Source organism: Hyla sarda, chromosome 5, assembly GCF_029499605.1.
Source record: "Hyla sarda isolate aHylSar1 chromosome 5, aHylSar1.hap1, whole genome shotgun sequence".
NCBI lineage: Eukaryota > Metazoa > Chordata > Amphibia > Anura > Hylidae > Hyla > Hyla sarda.
In genome coordinates this window covers 182,927,493-182,941,176 of record NC_079193.1, presented here as the reverse complement: position 1 = coordinate 182,941,176, position 13,684 = coordinate 182,927,493, and positions in this window count along the sequence as shown.

Sequence of the window (13,684 nt, the reverse complement as noted above, 5' to 3'; positions counted from 1 at the left end):
AGCATGAGGAAACCATATAGTGGCTGAATGACACAGTGTGGGAGTTTTGGCAGCATGAGGAGACCATATAGTGGCTGAATGACACAGCGTGGAGGTGTTGGCAGCATGAGGAGACCATATAGTGGCTGAATGACACAGCTTGGATGAGGCTGAAGCATGAGGAGACCATATTGTGGCTGAATGACACAGCATGGAGGTGGTGGCGGGATGAGGAGACCATGTAGTGGCTGAATGACACAGCGTGGAGGTGTTGGCAGCATGAGGAGACCATACAGTGGCTGAATGACACAGCATGGAGGTGTTGGCAGCATGAGGAGACCACATAGTGGCTGAATGACACAGCGTGGAGGTGTTGGCAGCATGAGGAGACCATATAGTGGCTGAATGGCACAGCCAGGAGTTGGCACCAGCATGAGTAGACACTAGGCCTTCACAATCCTTAAGATTAAAAGATGAATTCAGAAATTTAAACCGAAGATTTTGGATAGCTAGTGCTACCTACCATAACAAAAATTTTATTCCCAGACCCAGGCCCAGCAGCGGTATCAGTAAACCATATACAGTATTGCCTGAATGACACAGCCTGGAGTTGACTGAAGCATGAGGAGACCCCAGTGCTTCACAATCCCCCCAAAAAACACAAGAATTTTTGAAATTTAAAATGGAGAATTTGGATAGCTAGTGCTACCTACCATAACAAACTTTTTATACCCAGGCCCAGCAGCGGTATCAGTAAACCATATATTATCTGAATGACACAGCTTGGCATTGACTGAAGCATGAGGAGACCCCAGTGCTTCACAATCTCCCCCATCCCCCCCCCCAAAAAAAAAAAAACACAAGAATTTTTTAATTTTAAAATGAAGAATTTGGATAGCTAGTGCAACCTACCATAATAACATTTTTATTCCCGGACCCAGGTCCAGCAGCGGTATCAGTAAACCATATATTGCCTGAATGACACAGCCTGGAGTTGGCTGAAGCATGAGGAGACCATTCAAATGTATGATTTTATTATTTAAATTTAAGAATTTGAAATTTAATTTAATGATTCTGAAATTTAACTTTTAACTCCCAAGTTTTAATGTCCCAGACCCCGGCATGTGGGTACAAAGGGCCAAATCTAACAAGCCCCCACAGGGCTCATGTGGCCGTGAGATGTAGGCGCAATGTCTCCATTGCCCAGACCAGCCATTGTTTCCAACACTTTTCGCCAAGGCAAACCATGTGAAGAACAGCGTGACACCGCCATGCCCTGTACACATGGTATGCTGAAGGGCCACTGAGAGTCTGAGACTTGTCCGGCCAGTGGAGGCTGAGGACATGGTGGAGGAAGAGGAGGTGGAGTTGAACACTGTCACAGGACCAACGGGCTGACAGAGTGGAGCAGGAAGCAGCATGAGTACACAAGAGGGGTTCACAACCCCTAAAAGTAAAAGGTGAATGTTGAAATCTCTATTAAAGATGCATGTTAGGTAGTGCTACCATCCAAAATTTAAGGCCCAAGCCCAGAAGCATCAGTAAGCCAAGTAGTTCCTGAAAGACACAGTCAGGAAAATGCATCAGCAGAACACAAGAGGATTTCATTACCCCTAAGCTTGAAAGATCAATGTTGAAATCTCAATTAAGCATGTATGTAAGCTAGTGCAAAACATTCATAAATTTAAGGCCCAAGCCCTGAAGCATCAGTAAGCCAAATAGTTCCTGAAAGACACAGGAGCAGTCAGGAGCAGGCATCAAAGATACCTAAGAGGGTTTCATAACCCCTTACATTGAAATATCAATGTTGAAATTTCTATAAAGCATGTATTTAGCTTGTGCTAAACATCCAAAAATGTAAGGCCCAAGCCCAGAAGCATCAGTAAGCCAAGTAGTTCCTGAAACACACAATCAGGAGCAGGCATTACAGCAGTACCCAAGAGGCATTCATAACCCCTTACATTGCACAATCAATTTTGAAATTTAAATTAAGCATGTATGTAGCTAGTGCAAACATCCAAATATTAAAGGCCCAAGGCCAGAAGCATCAGTGGTTCCTGAAAGAAACAGGATCAGTCAGGAGCAGGCATTCGCAGTTCCCAAAAGGGTTTCATAACCCCTTACATTTAAAGATCAATGTTGAAATTAGCATGAAGCATGTATTTATTGTCTGTAATTTATCAGTAGCAGAAAAAGATGCACTGAAACGTTTGGAAAAAAGAAATGATCTTACAGTGGTCAGAGCCGACAAAGGGGGTAGTGTGGTAGTACAATACACTGCACACTATAAGGAGGAAGCTGCTAGGCAACTGGCCGATACTTCCACCTATACCCCTTTGTCGTCTGACCCTACTAATAAGATCTTGAGTAACCTAAAAACCTTTTTGTGCAAATATGTATCTGCAGGAGTGATTTCGGAAAAAACGCTGAAAAGTTGTTTCCAGACCACACCAAACCCGCACGCCTATACCATCTACCAAAGGTTCATAAGTTGCTGAGTCGACCCCTTAAACCCCATACAAAGTGCAGCTATATCTTACATCAAGGATACAAAACATAGAAAATGTACATTGGGAACACGGGTACAGTCTGTGTTCTATTGATGTGGTCAGCCTGTACAATCGTATCCCACATGGGGCGGTTGTACAGGCTGTCAAAGAATCTCTACAATACACAGATACATCTGAGTCAGTCACAAATTTCATCACAGAGGGCTTACTTTTTGTTCTTAACAACAACACCTTCAAGTCTGAGGACAGGTGGTACCAGGCAGGAGACAGGGTCCCTGATGGGGACCCCGGTCTCGTGTACATACGCCAATATTTTTTTGGCCAATTTTGAGGATGAATATGTCTACAATGAAAAAAATCCCTATCTTAGGTATATTAAGACATATCATCAATATGTCGATGATGTCCTCTTAATATGGTCTGGCTCGGAGGATCAGTTCTATGCTTTCGTTTCCTACTTAAATAATAATCAAGTGAACATGCAGTTTACAAGCCAATTCGGAGGCAACTTTCAGAAGGCTATAGGAAGCAAAAAATACCCTTTTGCATTATAGGAGCTCACACAAAGAAACTGTCAAAAAAGGTATTCCATATGGTCAGTTTGTTCGGTTAAAACGGAATAATAGTAATGTACTATCATATTCACAACAAGCTGACCATCTGGAAGAAAGACTAAGAGAGAGGGCTTACCCTGAAAGACATTAATAAGAGAAAGTCGGATAAAAGCAGACAAGCTAAACAGACAAGATCTTCTTGAGGACAAAAAGAAAAGATTGGGAAAAAGATGATAAAAGATTCACTCTGTTCTTCCAGAACTCACCCATGAATTCGGTTCTGGAACGTGCGATCAGACGGAACTGGTTTCTATTGGAAGCGGATAGCGATCTTAGGCTGGGTCCACACTACGTTTTGTCCCATACGGGAGCGCATACGGCAGGAGGGAGCTAAAACCTCGCGCTCCCGTATGTGACCGTATGCGCTCCCGTATGCCATTCACTTCAATGAGCCGACCGGAGTGAAACGTTCGGTCCGGTCGGCTCATTTTTGCGCCGTATGCGCTTTTACAACCGGACCTAAAACCGTGGCTGACCACGGTTTTAGGTCCGGTTGTAAAAGCGCATACGGCGCAAAAATGAGCCGACCGGACCGAACGTTTCACTCCGGTCGGCTCATTGAAGTGAATGGCATACGGGAGCGCATACGGTCACATACGGGAGCGCGAGGTTTTAGCTCCCTCCTGCCGTATGCGCTCCCGTATGGGACAAAACGTAGTGTGGACCCAGCCTAAGCGAGGTAGCAAAAAGAAAACCTCGGATCGCCTATAGAAAAAACATCAGCATAGGTGAAACCTTGAATAAAAATAAACATAAAAACACAATAACTACCTCTGTAAAACCTACATGGTTAGGTGACTTGCTTCCAACAGGGAATCTAAGATGTAAGAGCTGCAATTTCTGTAAGTTTAGCATAGAAACTAAACACATCAGATTAGGTGCAGATTAGATCCACTAACATTGTATATGCGATTATCTGCCCGTGTGGGTTCTTCTACATTGGGCAAACAAGGCGGCAGCTCCGCATACGGATACGTGAGCATTTTTATGCAATACGTACAGGGAGGCCGGGAGCGACACGCCTAATTGCACACGTAGGAGAAGCCCACGGGAATGACCCGGAGATACTGCAATTCCTGGGTCTTGAGAAAATACAATCAAGTAGCAATGATCATATCGGCCCCAGACTCCTCCGCGCAGAAACTCTTTGGATAGTAAAGACTAGCGCAACGGGAGTTCTGGGGTTAAATGATCGGACAGATCTGGCTGCCTGCTTCTGATTCGTAAATGTGCTACTCCCCTTTACTTCACGTCACTTGGGCACGGGATGTGCACCCAGTGACGTGATTGAATGCACATTTTTATTCCCCTGTATATATATTACTCTCTGGGTTTGGTTAGCATGGCCGGAGGAAGCACATCTGTGCGAAACGGAGCTTGGTTGCCATCCAGTGTCCCCCCACTATCCTCCTTCCTTACTTATGTATCTGTGAGTATTTTAATAAAGAAGAACTCTGCTAGCAACTTCTGGTGAGTCGCCGATCTTTTTCTTCATTGACTTGCTATACATCTACTACCTACTTCTGATCAGAGCACCACCTGCAGCAATAACAAGAGTCCACTTCCACCATTTGATCGACGCTCCACAATAGGGCTTAGTGCAGTGCCGTGTCATCTTGTTTTCCGTAAGCATGTATTTAGCTACTGCTAAACATCCAAAAATTAAAGGCCGAAGGCCAGAAGCATCAGTGAGGCAAGTAGTTCATGAAAGACACAGGATCAGTCAGGAGCAGGCATTTGCAGTACCCAAGAGAGTTTCATAACCCTAATTGATAACCCAAGAGGGTTTCAAAACCATAATTGTGAAGTGTTGGTGTAGCAGCATGGTCAATCTACTCAGAGGCATCTGGCAATGGTGGGTGGAAAACCTGGCTGATCCATGCCTGATTCATCTTCACAAAGGTCAGTCTCTCCACATTTTTCGTGGACAGACGAGTTCGCCTTGGGGTGACTATGGCCCCAGCCGCACTAAACACCCGCTCTGATGGCACACTACTGGCCGGGCAGGACAGCTTTTACAGGGCAAACTCTGCTAGTTGCGGCCATAAATCAAGTTTGGCTGCCCAGAAGTCCAGCTGATCTTCAAGGTTTGTTGGCATGGCCATGTCAAGGTATGCCACCACCTGCTGGTTCAGGTCCTGCTCCATGTCTACCTGCTGCTGTTGAGTTGCTTCACTATGCGGGTGAAGAAAGGTACTCATCACCGACTGTAGACTTAGGCTGTTGATAATGGAGCTGCTACTGCTCCTGCCACCCCTCCCCTCCCCAGCAGCCATGGCAGTAGAAGGTGAGCGCAGAGGGCCTACCGAGTCAAACCTGCGAATGGATGGACCATGTCGCCGCCAACTGACTATGTAGGAACTCTCTGTAGTAGTTCAGTTTGTCTTCTTTCTCGGTGGGTGTAAAAAAAGTGGCTTCCTCAAAGGGCCTCAGCAAACGGCAGGTGTCACATATGAGCTGCCGCTGGTTTACATTGAAGTTACACAGGGGAGTACCCCTATCTGCTTGGATCATCAAGAAATCGGTGATGGCTTTGCTTTGTTCGTATAGTCTGTCCAACATGTGGAGGGTGGAATTCCAACGTGGGGCAACGTCACAAATAAGACTATGTTGTGGGATACCATTCTGACGCTGCAGCTCAAGGAGGGTGTGCTCTGTGGTGTACGAGTGGCTGAAGTGCATGCACAGTTTCCTTCTCATTGTTAAGATGTCTTGCAAATGGGGTGAAGACTTCAGGAAGTGCTTGACAACCAGATTGAACACGTGTGCCATGCAGGGCGCATGTTTCACACTTCCTTGTCGCAGCACGGACACAATGTTGTTCCTGTTGTCGGTCACCATGGTTCCCATTTCCAGATTTCGTGGAGTAAGCCATACTCCGATCTCTTGACGAAATAATTTTAGCAGTTCCTCCCCTGTGTGACTCCGTTCGCCAAGGCAAACCATGTGAAGAACAACATGACACAGCCGGGCCCTACACACATGGTGAGATGAAGAGCCACTGAGATTTGTACGTGCAGTGGAGGCCGAGGACACGGTGGAGGATGAGGAGGCAGAGTCGCACACTGTCACAGGACCAACTGCCTGAGAGCGAGAGCGTGGAGGAGGAAGCGGTGTGACCTGTCCAAGTTGCTGTTGTGGCTGTGCAGGACCCACATTTACCAAGTGGGCCGTAAAAGACATGTATTGTCCCTGCTCGTAGTTACAACTCCACAAGTCGGCGCTGCCGTGCACTTTTGAACACACCTACAGGCTCAAGGACTGGCCCACCTTCTCTTGTACAAAATTATGCAGGGCTGGTACTGCCTTATTCGCAAAGAAATGACGGCTTGGGACTCTCCACCTTGGCTCGGCACAAGCCATCAATTTTCTGAAAGGTACAGAGTCCACCACTTGAAAAGGGAGGGACTGCAGCACCAGCAACTTAGACAGGAGCACATTCAACTTCTGCGCCGTTGGATGAGTGGGCCCATACTGTTGTCTCCTGGACATGACTTTGCCGATGGATTGTTGGTGGAATGGCTGACTAAAAGTGGAAGAAGCAGGAGCATCTGGAGCGACAGAAGGAGGGTATGACACACAGCTCCCTTCGGCTGAGGTGGTGCAGCCTTGGCTGGATGAAGGCGGGAGCGGCTGGCCACTGGGTAATGCAGCAGGCTGGACCACTACATAGGAGCCACGGTTCTCCCAGGCCACTTTATGGTGGCGAAGCATGTGTTGACGCAGGGCCATGGTGCCGATATACCCTGCCACGCTACACCTTCTGCCGACATGTCTTGCATGTGGCTACGTGAACCTCCTCCGGATGCCTGATGAATAACTGCCACACTGCCGAGTAGCTGATTTTCCCACCTGCAGTCTGCACTAATTGACTGCTACTGGCACCATCTCCAGGAACCACTACCTCCCGGAAAGGTAGGCTGCTGCAAAGCAGGTGGTTTCCCCTGGGCACGTTTGGCTCCAGAATTTCCACTTCTGCCACCATGCTGACTTGCCAACCATGCTACCGCCTTGCTGGTTCAGCTGCTGCCTCAAGGGCAACCTGCAACTCTCTTCTCCTGATGATGATGAAGCCCCTTCTGCACCCGGCTCCCAAAGGGAGGGTGATTCCAACTTTTATTAGGGAAGGGGTTAAATCACATTTATTAACTCTTTTTTACACTTTGATTTTTTTGTAATGTTATAGCCCCCAAAGGGTACTATAACATGCATTACACTGATTGAATACACTGATCAATGCTATGCCATAGCATTGCATTGATCAGTGTTATCAGCGCTTGGGAGAAAGGTAAGAAGACTCCCGCTGTCCTCTCAGCTGTTTGGGATGCTGTGATTTCACCGTGGCGGTCCCGAACAGCTTTGCTGAGCTAACCGACAGTGTATTTTCCCATTTTAGATGCCGCAATCAACTTTGATTGCGGCGTCTAAAGGGTTAATACCGGACATCAGCCCGATAGGCTATGTCCGATATTAGCCATGAGTCCTGGTTGCTGATAACAACCGAGACCCAGCAGATAGGAAGCGTGCTCAGCTTCTGAGCGCGCTTCACATTACGGAAGCAGGCCACGCATGTAAATATACGTCCGTGGATGTTAAGGGGTTAATATACACCATAAGGAATTAAATACAATAGATAATTAATAGCATATTTGCTTGTATGCAAGTAAATGTTCCTGTGCAAATATGCAAAAACAGTCTTTGAAGCAATGGTAATTTATAGCAATGTCTGTACAAGTTCAATAACCTTCTTGGAGTCACTCTAAACTATCCACAATTAAGCACGTCACTAAAACTCTGATGTAAATAGAGGATTGGTACACTGTACCGCTCACCCGAGATGTACTGAGCTGGTCCTCTGGTTCTTGCACAGAATGCAATCCTCTGTGCAGACCTCGGTGGAAGCCCGAATCCAGAGAGACACTGGGCTGCCAGTGAATAAAGGACACCTGCTCTTTTGGCAATGTATAGCATCGCTGTATTAGGCGCGTTTCAGACCCCCCATAGGGTCCTTCTTCAGTAATGTTAGTGAGAATAATAATTACACCATGCCATAGGATACCTATATAATATGGGTCTAAATTGTGCAGGCTGCAGCAAGAAAGGTGTAAGGCAACCCCATGAATACTAAAACAAGGTACAGAATCGCGCACAGCACAGTTGCTCAAAAACTTGGATACACAAAAAAAACAATGCAAGTAAAACTAACACTTAATTCAGAAATTATTTCATTAAAAAAATTAATAGATAAAATCTCCCTGGCCCAGGGGGGAAGATGGCCAGTTATCAGTAATAGCTGCCATGTTACCTGAATCACTGCTGCAGCACAAGCGGTTACCGTTTTCCGGCATGACATAAATGTAGAGCAGAAGTCGACAATACCTTCCAGGTCATACCATAGATTTAAGTCATAAGTCGGGAAGGGATTAAAAGACCAATGCAATGCAATGGCATTACATCTATCTGTATGCTCATTCAAGTCCCCTAGAGAGGACTAAACAAAGTATAAAAGTTTAAAAAAAAGTTTTTAAAAATATAGCTGTCTTGGGGGGTGTGGCTAGCTATGTGAGGAGACGGTCGCAGGCTGCTGAGGCTCCGTGACCACGGCCGCAATTAGGGGACTTTCTTCAGCTCAGATGGGAGCCAGGAGGTCAGGAAGGCACCGTAAGACATAGCCACCACCACTGCAGACGGCGGTCTCGATTTCAAACTTCTTTGCACCGCTCCAGCAGCTGCCCTAGTCCACAGGCCCAATGCTGGGGCACTCCAAGATGGTGCGGGAGCTGCCGTCCACTGCGGCTCTCGCCCATTCTCACCCTTCTCTGCCGGTTGGGAGGAGGAATGGGGCCGTCACCACTACCCCGCCGCATGGTACGCGCTTGCAGGCCCCTGCCGGACACGTCTACTGGGTGAGCCCTCTCGTCCGGTCCAGACAGTGGAGGGGGCCGCTGAAACTGTAGCACCGCCACGATGCTCACCTTCTGCGCAGGGGGAAAGAATTGTGGCGCAGCCGTTCCCAAGAGATGAAGCAGCCTTACGCATGGATCTCTACGCTGACACAGCTGTCGTGCAGGGCCTCCTCTCACCCGCACGGCAAGGTGTTGAAATGGAAGTATGTGCACTGGGGACCCCGGGACGGCCGCAGTCCCCACACCTCCCTGAGAGGGCTGCCTCCCTGTCCCAGAGCATCCCTTCCATCTTTAGGAGCCCTGTGGGTTCTCCTTACCAACTTCAGTTCTCACCCTCTCAAGATGGAGCACCTGCTTCAGGGGCCTGCCTCCACCACAGCATGAATGACATGGCAGACGGGAGGTCCTGTTTTCCCATGGGGGGCCCAGTGCAGCTGCGGTAATCCTGCATTTACCTGGCTCCTGCTCCATGTGTGGACCCCATGACCCAAGATGGTGAGGCCATCAGTGCTCTGCAGTGCCACTCAGCCTATTCACCTCCACCTGCTACCCCCCAGGTGTCTCCTCTTAAAGGGACTGACATGATGTCTTCTTCCTTGCCTCAACCAGCCCAGGCTGTCGCACTTCTGAAGGGTCACCCTGAATTACAAGCGCTTTTAGCCCTTCTTCCTACTAAATCTGACATGTCAGCATTGGCCTCTGATCTAAAGTATGCTTGGCGGCAGGATTTACACCCAGTAAAAAAAACATGTTTCTGACCTTTAGGGGAGAGTAGGGGCGTTGGACGACTTCACAGAGACTGTTCTGACCTCCGTGAAAGAAGTACAAGAGACTTTACGCACTCAGGACTCCAGATATCAAGCTCTAGCTAATCATTTAGATGACGTTTAAAACCGGAGTTGCCGGAACAACGTCCGCATCTGTGGGCTCCGAGAAGCTACCCGTGCCCTGGACCTTCTTCCGACAGTTATTGGGATTTTTATCAAACCCCCTGACAACCACATTGAAATTGACAGAGTGCATCTAGCCCTAAGAGCGCAGAGCTCTGACCCGGCCCAACCGAGGGATGTCATCTGTCGAATCCACCGCTACACCTTAAAGGAACAGATAATGAAGTCGGTGAGACAGCGGGGCGACATTGACTTTGAATGAGCTACCCTCCAGCTTTACCCAGACCTGTCGCGATGGACCCTTCGTCAGAGGGCCTTGCTGAAACCCCTACTGCGCCTTCTACAGGAGCGCCACATATCATATAGATGGGGCTTCCCCTTCGCCCTCCACGTCTCTGCTGGGACCATGTCGGCCTCCCTACGTACCCCTGAGGACCTGGCGTCTTTCCTTGATGCTCTCCGCCTCCCCCCCCCCCCCCTCATGCTACCGGACTGGCTGGCTTTCCTGACGTGTGGCATCTCCAGCATCCGGGGGATTGGGATTTCACTTTTTACTCAAACCCACGTGACACCTATTCCAGAATAGACTACATCTTCATGACCCACTACTATTTAACTCGTCTCTCCTCCACGCAGATAGGTAAAATCTTCCTTTCAGATCACGCCCCGGTCCACTGCACGGTCTACATCCCCTCCCTGAGTACCCCGCAATTTTCGTGGCATCTTAATGAAACCCTGTTGCTGGACCCGCTCTGCCTTTCGGATTTGAAGTCCACCATCGCTGACTTCCAGTCCGACCATGCACATGACCCAACCCCCCTGCCCATGAGGTGGGAAGCTCTCAAATGTGTATTGCATGGAGTTCTGATTACTCATGGCGAATGCCTAAAGAGGGCGAAAGTGGCAAAATTGCGGAGGCTTCTCTAGACGCTGCATGCCTTAGAGGTCCAGCATAAGAGATCCCAGCAGGAGTCCACTCTAAGGGTGCTCGTTAAATTGCGTCACGACATAAGCACTCTCTTAGATGAGAAATATCGACTCTTCAGGCAGAGATGCTCCAAGACCTTTTATGAGTGGGGCAATAAACCTGGGAAATACCTGGCGAGGGCCCTTTGGGAACAGCGTGCGTCCCAGTACATCCCCTCAATTTGCACGCCGGGGGGGGAGGGAAGTCCTTTTTGACCCCGGATATCTTAGCGGCATTCGAAAGTTACTACTCCGACCTTTACAACATACCTGCCCGACCCCCCCCCCCCCCCCTCTCCACTGCCACGTGTCTCCCTATCTGACTACATCAGACAAACCGCTCTCCCACGCCTGCCTGATGATGTCATAGATGCCTTGGAGTCCCCCTTTACAGAGGAGGAATTAGCCCTAGCAATTACAGGACTGCCCTTGGGCAAGAGTCCAGGCCCCGATGCCTACACCGCCAAATTTGATAAATCCCTGAAACCAGAGTTGCACCCTATACTGTGCCAAACGATTAATTACATCTCCCCAGAGGTGGGCTTCCCTACGGCAGCTCTTAGTGCCCATATCATGGTTATACCCAAAGAGGGACGAGACCCCAATTTGTGCATCAGCTACCACCCCATATCTCTCCTTAACACGGACACTAAGTTATCGCCAAACTTTTAGCGGATCGCATGGCGGCTGTCCTTGGGCCTCTGGTCCACCCCGATCATTCTGGTTTCCTTCGCTCACGGGAGGCACGGGACAATACAATACGCGCATGTTCGGTTGTGCACATAGCTACTTTCGAACGTGTCCCTCTTATGCTCCTTTCACTAGATGCCCAAAAGGCTTTAGATCGGGTGGACTGGAGGTTCATGGAGGCCTCTCTGGCACAGATAGGGCTGGGCTCTTCGATGTTGGGACGCATAACTGCGCTCTATCGCAACCCATAGGCTCGAGTGAGGATCAATGGGACCCTTTCCTCTCCTATACATATCTGTAATGGCACCTGTCAGGGCTGCCCGCTATGTATTGATCACCTTCTGAATGCCCTTAGGAATGACCCGATGATAGAGGGGTTTTCTCTGAATGGCGACTCACACCTGTGTTCGGCGTTTGCCGATGATTTGCTCCTATACCTGTCGGCCCCCTGCACTTCCCTACCCGCAGTTACTAATACACTTCAACTTTACTCCCATTTCAGCAATCACAAAATTAATATGGCGAAAAGTGTAGCCTAAAACATCTCTCTCCCTGTATCGAAGGTCACCCTACTAAAGAAGTCACACCCTTCCAATGGGCGCCGAGGTCTATAAAATACCTGGGTGTGCAGGTCCCCGCTGAGCTGTCCACCGCCTACTCCCTTAATTTTCTCCCCCTGATTAGGTCTTTGGAGAGGGATCTGACGAAGTGGACTAATGGTGCTTTTTCGTGGGTGGGTAGGGCCAACATACTTAAAATGAATATCCTCCCCAAACTGTTGTACCTCTTCTCGACAGTCCCTGTGGTCATCCCTACTTCATATTTCCAAAAGATCGCTAGAATGTTCGGGAAATTCGTTTGGGCGGGGCAGCCACCAAGACTCTCCAGAGAAGTGCTGTTTAGACGCAAACAAGCAGGTGGGCTAGCAGTCCCGGACTGTAGGGCCTATTATCTTGCTGCCACATTGGCCAGATTTTTGGACTTCTTCCATGGCCGCTCCTCCAAACGGTGGATGGGGATCGAATTGGCAGGTACTCTCCCTCCCCTGGAGTTCACTGCTCCTTCTTCTTGGGCAGATCTGAACCCCTGATCCTTCCCCTTGGAGACCTTATGACGGGCTCTCTCTTCCGCGCATATGAAGAACTGGTGCCGGACCATCTCTGCACGCTGGCTAGGTACCTGCAATATCTACAACTCGGGAACTTTGTGATGGCTGAGGGTGGGAACTTGAGACTGGATAGACCCCTTCTCCCTTTCGAGGTCCTGTGCACTTCCTCCTCCCCGGTCCCCAAGGCTGTCTCCCAAATATATGGCCTTCTCCTTAATGAGGCCGAGCTTCGCCCTCTGAAGTATGTGGGGGCATGGGAGGAAGAACTGGGCACGACCTTCGCACCGTCTGACTGGGCTTCGGCCTTCCAGATGTGCCACAAATTGTCGATCTCATGTCGAGCGCAAGAGACCAACTATAAAATCCTGACCAGGTGGTATAGGGTCCCTGTAGTCCTACATAAGATGTTTCCATTGGTCTCTGAGCTCTGCTGGAGATGTGGGAGCTCCCAAGGTACCATGTCCCAATTCTGGAACACAGTTCTATCCCGTATACTGACCATTACTGGGATATACTATAACAACGACCCGAAAGTACATCTGTTAACAATTCTCCCTAGTTCGAGGAAATTTCTGTCTAGGAAATTGGCACATTTCCTGCTGATGGTGGCTAGAACGGTGATACCCAGACACTGGAAAGATACCTGCCCACCGTCGATTTCCGAATGGTATAGGGAAGTACACTTCATTAGTCGCATGGAGGAACTTATGGCTGATTCCTCTGGTGCCTCTGCTGGGTATACCGTGGTCTGGCAACCATGGTTGGCGTTCACCGAGACTCCTCTTCATCATTCTGGTTAAGCTTACTCATGCATACTGGACCTCTTCTCTGGCCTTATGGCTGTCACTTTTCTGCAGTTGGACGAGAGCCGTGACTTTGGGCGAGTGGACTGGTGACGTTCAGGTTTCGTCCTGTTCTCTCCTCCTATCCATGGTCACATCTCATCTAAAAAAAAAAAAAAAAAAGTAATAAAAATTTCATATATGCGCTAAAAGATAAAAATTACAGATCAAAGCGCAAA